Source organism: Micromys minutus (assembly GCF_963924665.1).
Source record: "Micromys minutus genome assembly, chromosome: 2".
Classification (NCBI taxonomy): domain Eukaryota; kingdom Metazoa; phylum Chordata; class Mammalia; order Rodentia; family Muridae; genus Micromys; species Micromys minutus.
Window position 1 is genome coordinate 89,154,360 of NC_137971.1, and position 11,582 is coordinate 89,165,941.

The following is an 11,582-nucleotide window of genomic DNA, read 5'->3' on the forward strand; positions in this document are numbered from 1 at the left end:
GATAAGAGTATATGTAAAAGGTGTGGGGACACACGGACAGGAAGTTTGCTCAGGAACAAAATGCTCAAGAGTCCTAATGATCTGATGATGTGATTGGTGCTTGGATAGATAGATAGACACATGGCTACAACAGAAACAATAATTCAAGTTATTAAATTAAAAAATACTTTCCACAGATGACTTTAGATCTAAGCCTACTAAGGTAAAAGAAGTTTATGTGTGTGTGTGTGTGTGTGTGTGTGTGTGTGTGTGTATTATTTTCTTAATAATCTTCATCTCATTTAATCACTACTGTAACATTTAAGTGAGAGATTACTATTTCTACATTGATTAAGAGAACAAAATGGGAAAGGTATAATTCAAGTTCATTCCTTTCATACTTGCTCACCACTTGCTCAGTGTTTCAAGATTTAGCATATCATTAGCAAGATACACAAGGGATGTGGAATGCTATTTAACAAAATTAGGGATATGGTAGTTGACTTCAATTGTCTATGAGGGGAAAAATCTTTACAAATTTTGTACTTAATAAGCAGGAGGAAAAATTAAAAAATCTAACTTGTTATTGTTGTGAGTAAACACAATTGGGTAGTGCATTAAAATTCACAATATGGGAAAAGGTTTGGGCCTTGTCTTAATGTGAAATTTCTTACAGGGAGCCTAAGACATTCTCTGATAGTCAGTGTTCCTGAGGCTTATTTTCAGGTTTTAAGTGCCCCATGGTTCAGCTATTAGGGGCACAACTTGATGAAGTTTCTTTCAACAGATGGACATTGAAGTCTGAGGAATGTCAAGATGCCATAGATTCTTTACTGCTTCTTTCGATCTTCATAAAATCCATCTCTTCTGGACTCACCTGAATGTATGTATTTAGATAAAGACAGAGGAAAAAAAGTTATTTCAAACCAACAGTTATCCCCAGAGCTCAAACTTATTCATATTTTTGTTGTCACCCTAGTTTGTGGCAGCCTCTGGGCTAGACATTGGAAATTCATTAGTGGACCCAAAAAGGAAAAATCTGCTGCACCATTTATTTGTAGAATGACATTTCTCCAGCATAACAGCCATAGTAAATTGTGACTGAATGGTTTTGATTACTTGCAAGCAACCCTAAAGAACAGGCCTGTTACCATTTTTGATAAAAGCTGGTAGAAAGGGTCATTAGGTTAGATTAGAGATGCCAGGCACTCTTGGCTATACTGTCCTCTCAATTGTGTGTAAACAGCATGTGGTTTCAATTGTCTTGTGAGGTGATAAGATCATACATACATTATGCAGAAGGTAAATTGAGGTGTAGTGCTTGTGACTCCCATGTATGCAGCTCTGAGAATGAATCCATGCTAGGTAAGACACTTTAGTGATGTGATTGCTTGGGGAAAACCCAGACTCCCAAAAGTAATGCTTCTCACAGGTCTATAAATGAGGACAGAAGAATTCATGTTACATTTTAATGAAACTTGAAATGAGCAGAAGATGATGCAGAAGCTATGGAGGGATATTGCTTACTGACTTGCTCTTCATGGCTTGCTCAACCTTCTTCTTTTTAGATCATAGGGAGTTTCCACACAATGTGAAGGGTTATCCAATATTACCAATTAAAAGAATTCTTTACAGGTTTGCTTACACCTAGTTCTTACAGAGGCAATTTTTCAATTGACTTCCCTTCTCCCCTCAGATTATAAGAATAATTCCAAGTTGATGTTGACATAAAACTAGCCAGCACACTGGGATTATGGGCATGTGCCAAGATTTTCTGGATATGCTTATGACAAAATTGGGTTCAAGGCAGGTTAATTAACTATGCACTCATTGAAATACTACATCTCATCTCTTGTAACCAACAGACAAAACAGTTTGATACCTTTGCTATTCTTGCTTGTGCTCTGGCTTCATGTGGTCACCATTTTCACAATGTGTTCTTTTGTTTTACAGTTCTTTCTAAAATGACTTATCTTCCCCTGAAATCTTGCTCCATATTCAAAGATACACTATGGTTAAAAACCCAGACACAAAGGTCACTGCTTCTGAAAGAATGCCACTCTAGAAGCTAGTCTCTTAAAGGCACTTTTGACATCTTTGTTTTTCAGACTATAAATTATGGGGTTTAGCATTGGAGTCACCACTATATAGAACACAGATACTATTTTTTCCTGTTTCTTCCTGTTTTTGGTGTTTGGCTGCATGTAGTTAAATATTGAAGACCCGTAGAAGATGCCAACAACAATGAGGTGAGATCCACAGGTGGAGAAAACCTTGAGTCTCCCCTCTCCAGACTGCATCTGGATCACAGTGCAGATGATGTTCCAGTAGGAGATGAGGATGAGGGAGACAGGTGCTAGGAGGATTACCACACCCATTGCAAAGATGGCCATTTCTGTGCTGTAAGTATCTCCTGAAGCCACCTTCAGCAGGGCAGGAATTTCACAAAAGTAATGACTGAGTGTGTTCAGCCCTCGATAGGGTAGATGGAAGGCAAGAGCAGAATTTACCACAGATACTACTAGTCCACTGGCCCAGGACCCTATGGCCAACTGCAGATATAGTTGGTGGGTCATGATGGTAGAGTAGTGCAGTGGCTTGCACACAGCCACGTACCGGTCATAGGACATCACTGCTAGAAGTGCACACTCTGTACACCCAATTTGGTGGGAGACAATTACCTGTGTCACACATCCCTAAAAGGAAATGGATTTCCTTTTAGCCAGGAAGTGGGACAGCACTTGAGGAACAATGCTATTTGAGAAACACAGATCTGCAAAAGAGAGGTTTCTAAGAAAAAAGTACATGGGGGTGTGGAGTCGAGAATCCATGAAGACAAGAATAATGATGAGCAGGTTTCCAAGTACAGTCAGCACATAAATGATGAAGAAAAGAACAAACAGGAGGATCTGGGTCTGAGCATCTTGTGAAAGGCCCAGCAATAAAAACTCATCTACAAAGGTCTGGTTTTCTCTTCCCATTGAGATGTTTTTGTATTTACCTGTTCGTCAGAAGTAATAATAACACAGTATGATTGAATTTACTACCTACAGTAGTATAGAAGTGGCTTGTCTTAAAATTGACATGTCACTGGGTATATACAGATTTGTAGTTTTTGTCTTTATTATGTTCTATTTAATACTTACGATTACTTTTATTCTAATTGTTTGTTTGTAGAGCACAGAAACCTCATCCTACATCCTCCTAATACTTCTTATAACCAAGGCTGTTTTATTTTTAAATTAAGACCACTACTCTCTTTTTAAAAGATAAAATAAATATAGTTTGTAGCCTCCTGGGAGGACTAGAAATATGGCTCAGAACAGTCAGATTCAATTCTCAGCACCAGCATGGCAGGTTATAAATGCTGTTAACATTGAGATAATATGATGTACTCTGTCTCTGAAAGAATTAGGCACACATGTGTTACATAGGCATAAATGCAGACAAAACCACGCATAGATATTAAGAAAAAATATTAAAATTTCTCCAGTTATTAATAGGAGGGTTAAAATTTATGCATAAAATTAAAAGAAAAACTTATTTTTATAAGTTATAAAAACTTAAATTGTTATGATGCCTTGTTAGAACTACAAACAAATATCACTTGTGACATATGTGAAGATTGTGTGTGAAATAACACGATCATGACAGTATTGGAAGACAACATTTGAGGGAGTTGCTAGATAAAGGTTATCTGTTACATTCTGCATATATGAAAGACAATATCAAATAAGTCAAATCAATGGTATTATAAAGAGTGTACACAGACTATGGAGAGGAAATTATGCAATGTGTACAGAGTTAGTATGTTAAATATTAGGGCATTATTAAAATTAAAGAAATTTGCATCTATTATAATAGTTCACGTAATATCACCTTGGAGAAATTATTAGGGAATTAACAATCAATTCAAGAATAGTTTTGAAATAATGCACATGGATTGGTATGATTAACATAGTGAAAATGGCCATCTTACCAAAAGCAATCTACTGATTTAAAGAAATCCCCATCAAAATTCTAACATAAATTTTTGTAGACACTGCAAGAACAATTCTCAACTTCCTATGGAAATATAGAAACCCGAGGATAAAATTAAATTTTTGGAAGAAAACAAATTGTTTTGAAATAATTGATTAAGTAAATAAATAATAATGGATTATTAAGTCTTGTCAACAACATACTTAAAACATCTATCTGATTAGAAACAAAATTTTCTCAAAATCTACTTTTGTTCAAAACATAGATGGATGTAAAACAAAGCAGGATAAAACATAATTTATTAAAAATATTTTTGTTGCAATCTTTGAATGTAAAAAGTTCTTCTTAGTGTGTTGAAAAGCATAATCATTAAATTAAGATTGCTATGTTGCACCTTATAGTAGTTTAACAGTGAATTATTGATTAAAGGCTATAAGGAAAATCTATATATCATATTAATGGGATTTGAAAAATCAGAAATTAAAGAGCTCTTCATTAAAAGAGATGGAAAACGAAACTAGTCAGTAGAGTGCTTGCTTTTAAAGTACAAGTGCCTCAGTTACATTTGCATAGTGCACATAAATGGTTCAGGAATGGTGGCACACAATTATAATCCCAGCATTATGGCTGCAAAACAAGGTAATTGGTGGGGCTCACCTGCTAGTCAACCTTAACTAGCCAGTTCCAGCTATTAGCATGAGTGTTGATAAAATATCTGTTAAAGGAGATTGAAGATGTAAGAAATCATAAAATGAATGTTCTTCTAGTAAATATTACATAGAGTGAGGTAACCCAGTTCCAGAAAGACAACTGTTGTATGCTCTTTCTCAGTTCAGGTTTCAACTCCATTTGATTAGGTGTGAATACATAACCTGCAGTATCTGCAGAAACTCATAAAATAAAAAGGAAACATCTTAGGCGTGTGTGTAGGAGCAAAAGACAGCAAAATAATAGTAAAACACCAATGGTCTGAAGGGAAATTTGAAAAGCAAGGTAGCTCTTATTAATTATGATCAAGGAGTTAATACAGATAAAGGTAAGTAAAATAACATTATGTCTAAATACTTTGTAAGCAACCATAATATTATTATTTCCCCAAAATACCTATAATATATGTAAGTCAGTATATAAATCTGCATGTACTTTTAAAATAAAAACTTTACATCTCTACTGACAATAAACCAGTGAGACCAAGACCACCTAACAAAGACTCCAATGCCAGACATTTAAGCTGTTGATCAGATTTTCCAGACTTGAAAACATTATTGTAAATTATTGTTATTGCCCTTGCACCTTCCCCCTAATCTTCTAGATATAGAAGGCAAATCCATACTGCAAAAGACACTGTGTTCTTTGGACACAGGGCCCAGAAGCCTAGAAATAGTTCCAACCATCAAGCCTTCTTCTAAAAACACAAGACTTCATGGTAGAGGTGCCATTCAAGTTTCCAAAACACACAAACAAAATCAACAGTCCTAGGTAGCTGTAATGACAATGACCTACAACTACAGCAAGCATGGTGCTGTAATACAAAGGCTGCAGTTGTGGTCCAAATGGCTTAGCAGTAACCATCAGTTCTCTACTTGGACTTAAGATCTGCTCAACAAGAGGAACAACATGGATGTGTAAACATTACCTGAACAAGGAAGGTCACCAATTGACCTGCTAACATGGTTGGAAAAACTCAGGAGACCTCAACTCCAATTTAATAAATTACAGCCAATCAGGGAATGCTGAGAGTGAGAGAAATAGTCTTCCACAGGAAGAGCACATACACTGGTTATCCAACACCAATTTAGCCCTAAAACATGTATATCATAAGTAGCACTATATGGATTGGTCACTCACACAGAGAGATAGATATAGATAAATAGATAGATAGATAGAAACATACATACATACATACATACATAGATACAAAGATACATATATAGATAGAGAAGATGCCATGAAATTGGAAGATATCAAGGTGGTAGTTATACATGAAGAGTATTGTAAGAAGAAAAGGAAAGAATAAAAGAGTATATTAAAATCTCTAAAAACTTTTAAAATATAACAATAAAAGCAAATGTTCTTTTTTATCCTGTAAATATTTGTGTTTTGCACTTTGTATCTTGTAAGTAACTATGCATAAACTAAACTATATTTTAAACTTAGGTCAAGTATGTTATAGTTTTCTTATAAAAGAGGCTCTATACGATATAATAAATAATTAGTAAGAGTAAAGATATCTGAGTTTAGCATCCATGAATTGGATCTTACTTTTATGGCCTTGAATACATCTTTTGTTGTCAGTCTATAAAATCAATATTATATCAAAACAATGAAATGCATATAATGACTAAATAAAACTTAATAGGGATTTTGCATTATTTCTGTAAACTATGTTTAGAAATGACCACAGTTATAAAGATAATGATGATAAAATGATTTTAATTAATTGAATTAACCAGTTATTTAGTACATTTGTGTTTTCCAGGAAAGATTTCTGACACACACACACACACACACACACACACACACACACACACACACAAACACACACACACACACACACACACCAAAACCAACCACATACACACATATTTACACATAATAACTAATTAAATAAAATTATTGTAGTGAAAAGCAACCTAAAATATATATAAACACCCATAGATATAATTTTGTATCTATGGTATATATGTGGAAATGATACCCTATCACAGTGATAATTTCAACACCAATCAATGAACAGACACTTAAATTTCTTGTAGAGTCTGCAGTACATACAGAACTCACCTTTATCTCCTGGGAATGTTTTCTAAGACCCCGAGTGGATGCTTCAGGCTGTGGTATCAACTCTTAAAACTGATTTCCTACTCAATCATACATATAAAATATTAATTTATATGTTAAGTACAGCAGAACATTGACAATAACTAGCAAATTAGAACAGTTATGAAACCACAGTATAATAAACATTAAGTGAATATGATCTTTCTCTTTGGAAACATTAGAGACACAAAGTAATGGAATTTATCAATTGTGTTCTACAATGGGCAAATAATGTCAGGAATAGCAAAATCCTGAATAAAGTGGAATTGTTGCACTAATAATGTGGGCTGCTGAAGAAGTGAAGAATTTGTATATACACATACATATGGAGAAATGCGGTCTAGTGTCAAAACAGGAAAGAGGTCAGTAAAATTATAAATAATTGAGAAAGGACAGGTTATGAAGCACAGGGCCATTTATGTCTCATACAAGAACAGGTACATGTTTCCTCACATGCTAAAGATGCTACAGGGCTATCAACTTTCCCTAGGGAATAAACAATGGCATCTCTGTCTGTTGTGGAGAGAACATGAAGAAGAACCAGTAGGACTAAGGAAAACAAAACAAAGCTATAAAAGATAGAGAAGGGCCTGAGATGACAAGAATCCTGATATGTAGAGAAAAGGCAGGAGGAAGAGAACCCAGGGAATTCTGCAAGTCTGGACTCTGCCTCTGAAGGGAAATGCAGTAAGTCATCATATCTTTTGTGCCCTAGTAACACTGCAATAAAAATCTCTTTTTGCATGTCCTTTCATTTTTCTCATATAACTCACTAGATGTGATCAGCCTCAAACTCATGACTCTCCTTCCTTCCATGGTGATGGGATTATAGGTATATGTCACTATTCCTGCCTCTAGACATCTTTATTTTGTTACTGGTTGATTTGTTCTTTGATAAGGTCATACATGTGTATCTTCATGACTCTCACACAGACACACAGCTGCACAGATGAGAGTTCTCCATACACACATGCTACCATCAGCATTTTTTACATTCTGCTTTCACACACACACACACACACACACACACACACACACACACACACACACACACACGTGCTCGAGAAGTAACTAGTCAGGCCTCTTGTGTATGAAGAGAATATTTAAACATCAAGATAAAGTGTGATGTCTCAGCAGTAGGGTTGTTACCTCTTCTGCACTAGGAGAATCATCTTGCTTGAAATTGGACTCTCTTCTTCACAGTGTCACCAGGGGACTGGAACCAGCCGTGTTGATTCATTAATAACTCCTACACAGACAACAATGCTTAAGAGAAAGAAGCATATTCTTGATGAGCTCCCAAACCAATATTCTTACTCTTCTTGCAACTCCCATAAAGGGAGAGGGTAAGATGTATATAAGCTGAAGGAAGCAATGAAAAGCTTAAGACTGATATCAGAGCAAGGAGAGAGCCAGGCAGAACTGCCTACTACACCAAAGGGAAGCTAAGGCCTCTGCCATTTATGCCTTTGTAGTTCTTATCAAATGAGCTTCATCAATGAAAAGGAAAGGTTGGCCTTAATTTTAAGACTGGGATACCAGAGAACAATGGAAATAGGTTTTTTTTTTTGACCTGTGGGCCTAATAAAAGGTAGGAACAAGTAGGAGAGCTAATAACACAGCCTATTTCTTCCACCCCATCTCCAGTCAACCCTACATAAGTCTGCAGACTTGATCTATTAGCAGCTTCACCTCTCTTACCTCAGTGCAGACATGGAGTCTTGGAGGTGTCCTCCATGAAGCCACTTAGGATCTTGAATGAAGAAGAGACTTAAAGGACAGCAGTGACTTCTGGGAAAATGTTTTCATAGCTCATATTGATCACAAGAGTCTTAGCAGTATTCTAATTATGCCTTCATATTTTATTTACTAAGTAAGTACAAACTCCAAGTCTCCTAGGTCTGGCTTCTAATTACTTTCCTTTGAGGAACTATTTCTAGGTGACTTCCTAAGGGTTGTGTAAACAGTGAATTCCCTGGAGGGTTGAGAATCCACAGTGGTACTATGGTTCTGTCCTTCACAGAAACACCCTGGAACACTTTGTGTTGTAATTAAAATCACAGGCTAAATTTGCCAAACCACATGTATCTGGCTTTCTTTCAAGTCTTATATAAATGTTGCTCAATATAGCATCAGAAGATGATATGGTTTGGCTTTCACAAAGCTATTTGACTTCTGATTTGATAATATAGGAACTGAACTCAAAATGAGCATGGTTTGGATCACCTGAGTTTTAGCTTTACAATTGAGGAATGTGACCCTGTTTTTTGGCTCACAATATTTATTCAGTTTCATTTTGCCGATGTTGACACCTAAAGAACTCAGAAGACCATCTAAAAGAATAATTGAATTTTCTTAACATGGCCCTAATATCAACATGGCAATGTGTTTTTCCATTGTGTAATATTAAGGTTTTGAGCATTTTATAATGTTATGCTTGTCTTATTTAATTGCTGATTTTTCTGCCCTAATATCTTGTTTCTTTTTTTGTAAATTGACCAACTTCATTGAAAAAACAAAGATAATTGTACAGATTTTAAGCATTTTTGCATAAAAGTATATGAATGCATTTTTTGTCAGTAGTTGATTTTTTAAAGGTTTGATAGTATGCATTAATGTCTTACTGGATTCTGTTTATGTATCCAGTCAGATAGCCTATATCTTTTTATTGGGGAATTGAGTCCATTTATATCAACAGATATGAAGGAATAGTAGTTGCTGTTTTCTGCTATTTTTGCTTTAGGAGGTAGAACTGTGCCTGTGTGTCTTTCTTTTTTTGGTTTTCTTTCTTAGGTATGTTCTTGTTTTTACTAGGAAATAGTTTTCCTTTTTGTATTGGGTTTTCCACCTATAATTCGCTGTAGTTCTGGGATTGTGGTCAGTTCTTGTGTAAATTTAGTTTTGTCTTGGAATATCTTGGTCTCTTCATCTAAGGTGGGAGTTTTGCTGGGTATAGCAGTTTGGGCTGACATGTGTGTTCTCTTAGGGTCTGCATGATGTTTGTCCAGGCTCTTCTAGCTTTCACAGTCTCTGCTGAGAAGTCGGGTGTGATTCTGATTGGTTTGCCTTTATATGTTACATGACCTTTTCCCCTTACTGCTTTTAGTATTCTTTCTTTGTTTTGGGTACTTGGCATTTTGACTATTATGTATCGGGAGGAATTTATTTTCTTGTCCACTCTATTTGTAGTTCTGTAGGCTTCTTTTATGCTCATGGTCATATCATTCTTAAGTGTAGGGAAGTTTTCTTCTACAATTTTGTTGAAGATATTTACTGTGCCTCTTAGTTGATATTCTTCTCCCTCTTATATTCCTATTATCCTTAGGTTTGGTCTTCTCATTGTGTCCTGGATCTCCTGGATATTTTGGGTTAGGAGTTTTTTGGCTTTTGCATCTTCTCTGACTGTTTTGTCTGTTTCCAATGTTGTCTTCTGCCCCCGAGATTCTCTCTTCCATCTCTTGTAGTCGGTTGGGAATGCTTGCATTTGTGACTCCTGATTTGGTTTTTGGGTTTTCTACCTCTAGGGTTGTCTCTTTTAGTGTTTTCTTTATTGTTTCCATCTCCATTTTAAATTACTTCATCTCTTTGGTTCTGTTTTCCTCTTGTTCTTTGATTCTTTGAGTGTTTTTCTTGTTTCCTCTTTAAAAGCTTCTCTTTCTTTATGCTTTTCCTCTCATTCTTGTTTAAGGATCTGTATCATCATACTGAGGTAGGATTTCGGGTCTGAGTCTTCTTTTTCTGGAGTGTTTAGCATTCCACTGTTTTCTGTGTTAGGAGAGTTGGGTTCTGGTGTTGCTAGGTTGTCTTAGTTTCTCTGGGGTAAGTCCTTTTGCTCTCCTCTTGCCATCTTGTTGTCTGTAATTATACATGGTCTTGTTGTCAGTGATTGGTTCTTGTCTCTCCCATGTATCTTGACTGTGTCCCTGGATTTCTGCTGTTCCTGGTGGCAGATGGCCTCAGCGCCTGTTCTGCACACATGGGCCCTCAGTTTGGAAACCAAGTCCCTAAGGCAGTGTTCCTGCCCCCCTGAACCAATTGGGGGGTGCACTTTCTGAGCACTGACCACACACCTCTCTGCTCCCCGGCTACTCACAGTGCAGTCTCACCAGGCCTGTGTCCCTGGATCTCCCCACATTAGACTTTCTATGTGGTTATTGGGAAACTAGAAAAGTAGAAGAAATCCTGCTTCCAGATTAATTCAATGAATGTTGTACATTTAAAATTAACCAGTTTACACAACCAAACAAGTAAAATAGATTGGTAAATGAAGCATCAATGAACAATATCTCACTCATTATTTTTAAATTCTACAGGTGCAGAAGTCTAAAAAATGTATAATTAGTACCAGGAAATAAACTATGTGTTTAATTATTTTTAAACTGACATTAAAGAAAAAAGGCCTCTGTTCATATATTAAAATGAAAGCAAAATTATAGCATACAGTTTTTAGAAGATAGAATTAACAGAGATATTTATTTTCTATTGTAAATTTGGTCAAAATTTAAGTACAAGTGTATACAAAAGAGAAAATAGAAATGCACTTCCAATGTTGAAAACAAAAGAAGAATAAAAAAACAACAGGAAAGAAAAGATACCAAGAAAGACACAAATGAACCAGGATACAGAATTAATTAAAATCACAAATTAATTAATTTAGTCAGTACGAACTCCGTGACACAGAGGTAACTCCTAATTAAATACAGTTGTCATTATACATGTCAAATGACACATCTGAAACAAATGTATAGCACTCCAAGAAAGAAACAAAATCAATAATGGTACCACAGAAATGGAAGACTAAACAA

The 11,582-nt window shown here is 35.7% G+C and overlaps 1 pseudogene across 1 annotated transcript; it reads right to left on the reverse strand.

Annotated features, from left to right (window-relative positions):
• Positions 1-2,015: 2,015 nt before the first annotated feature.
• LOC308416276 (olfactory receptor 2D3-like) lies at positions 2,016-2,960 on the reverse strand (annotated as a pseudogene). Its single transcript has one exon. The product of its transcript is annotated as an olfactory receptor 2D3-like (transcript).
• Between the last annotated feature and the right edge of the window lie 8,622 nt (positions 2,961-11,582).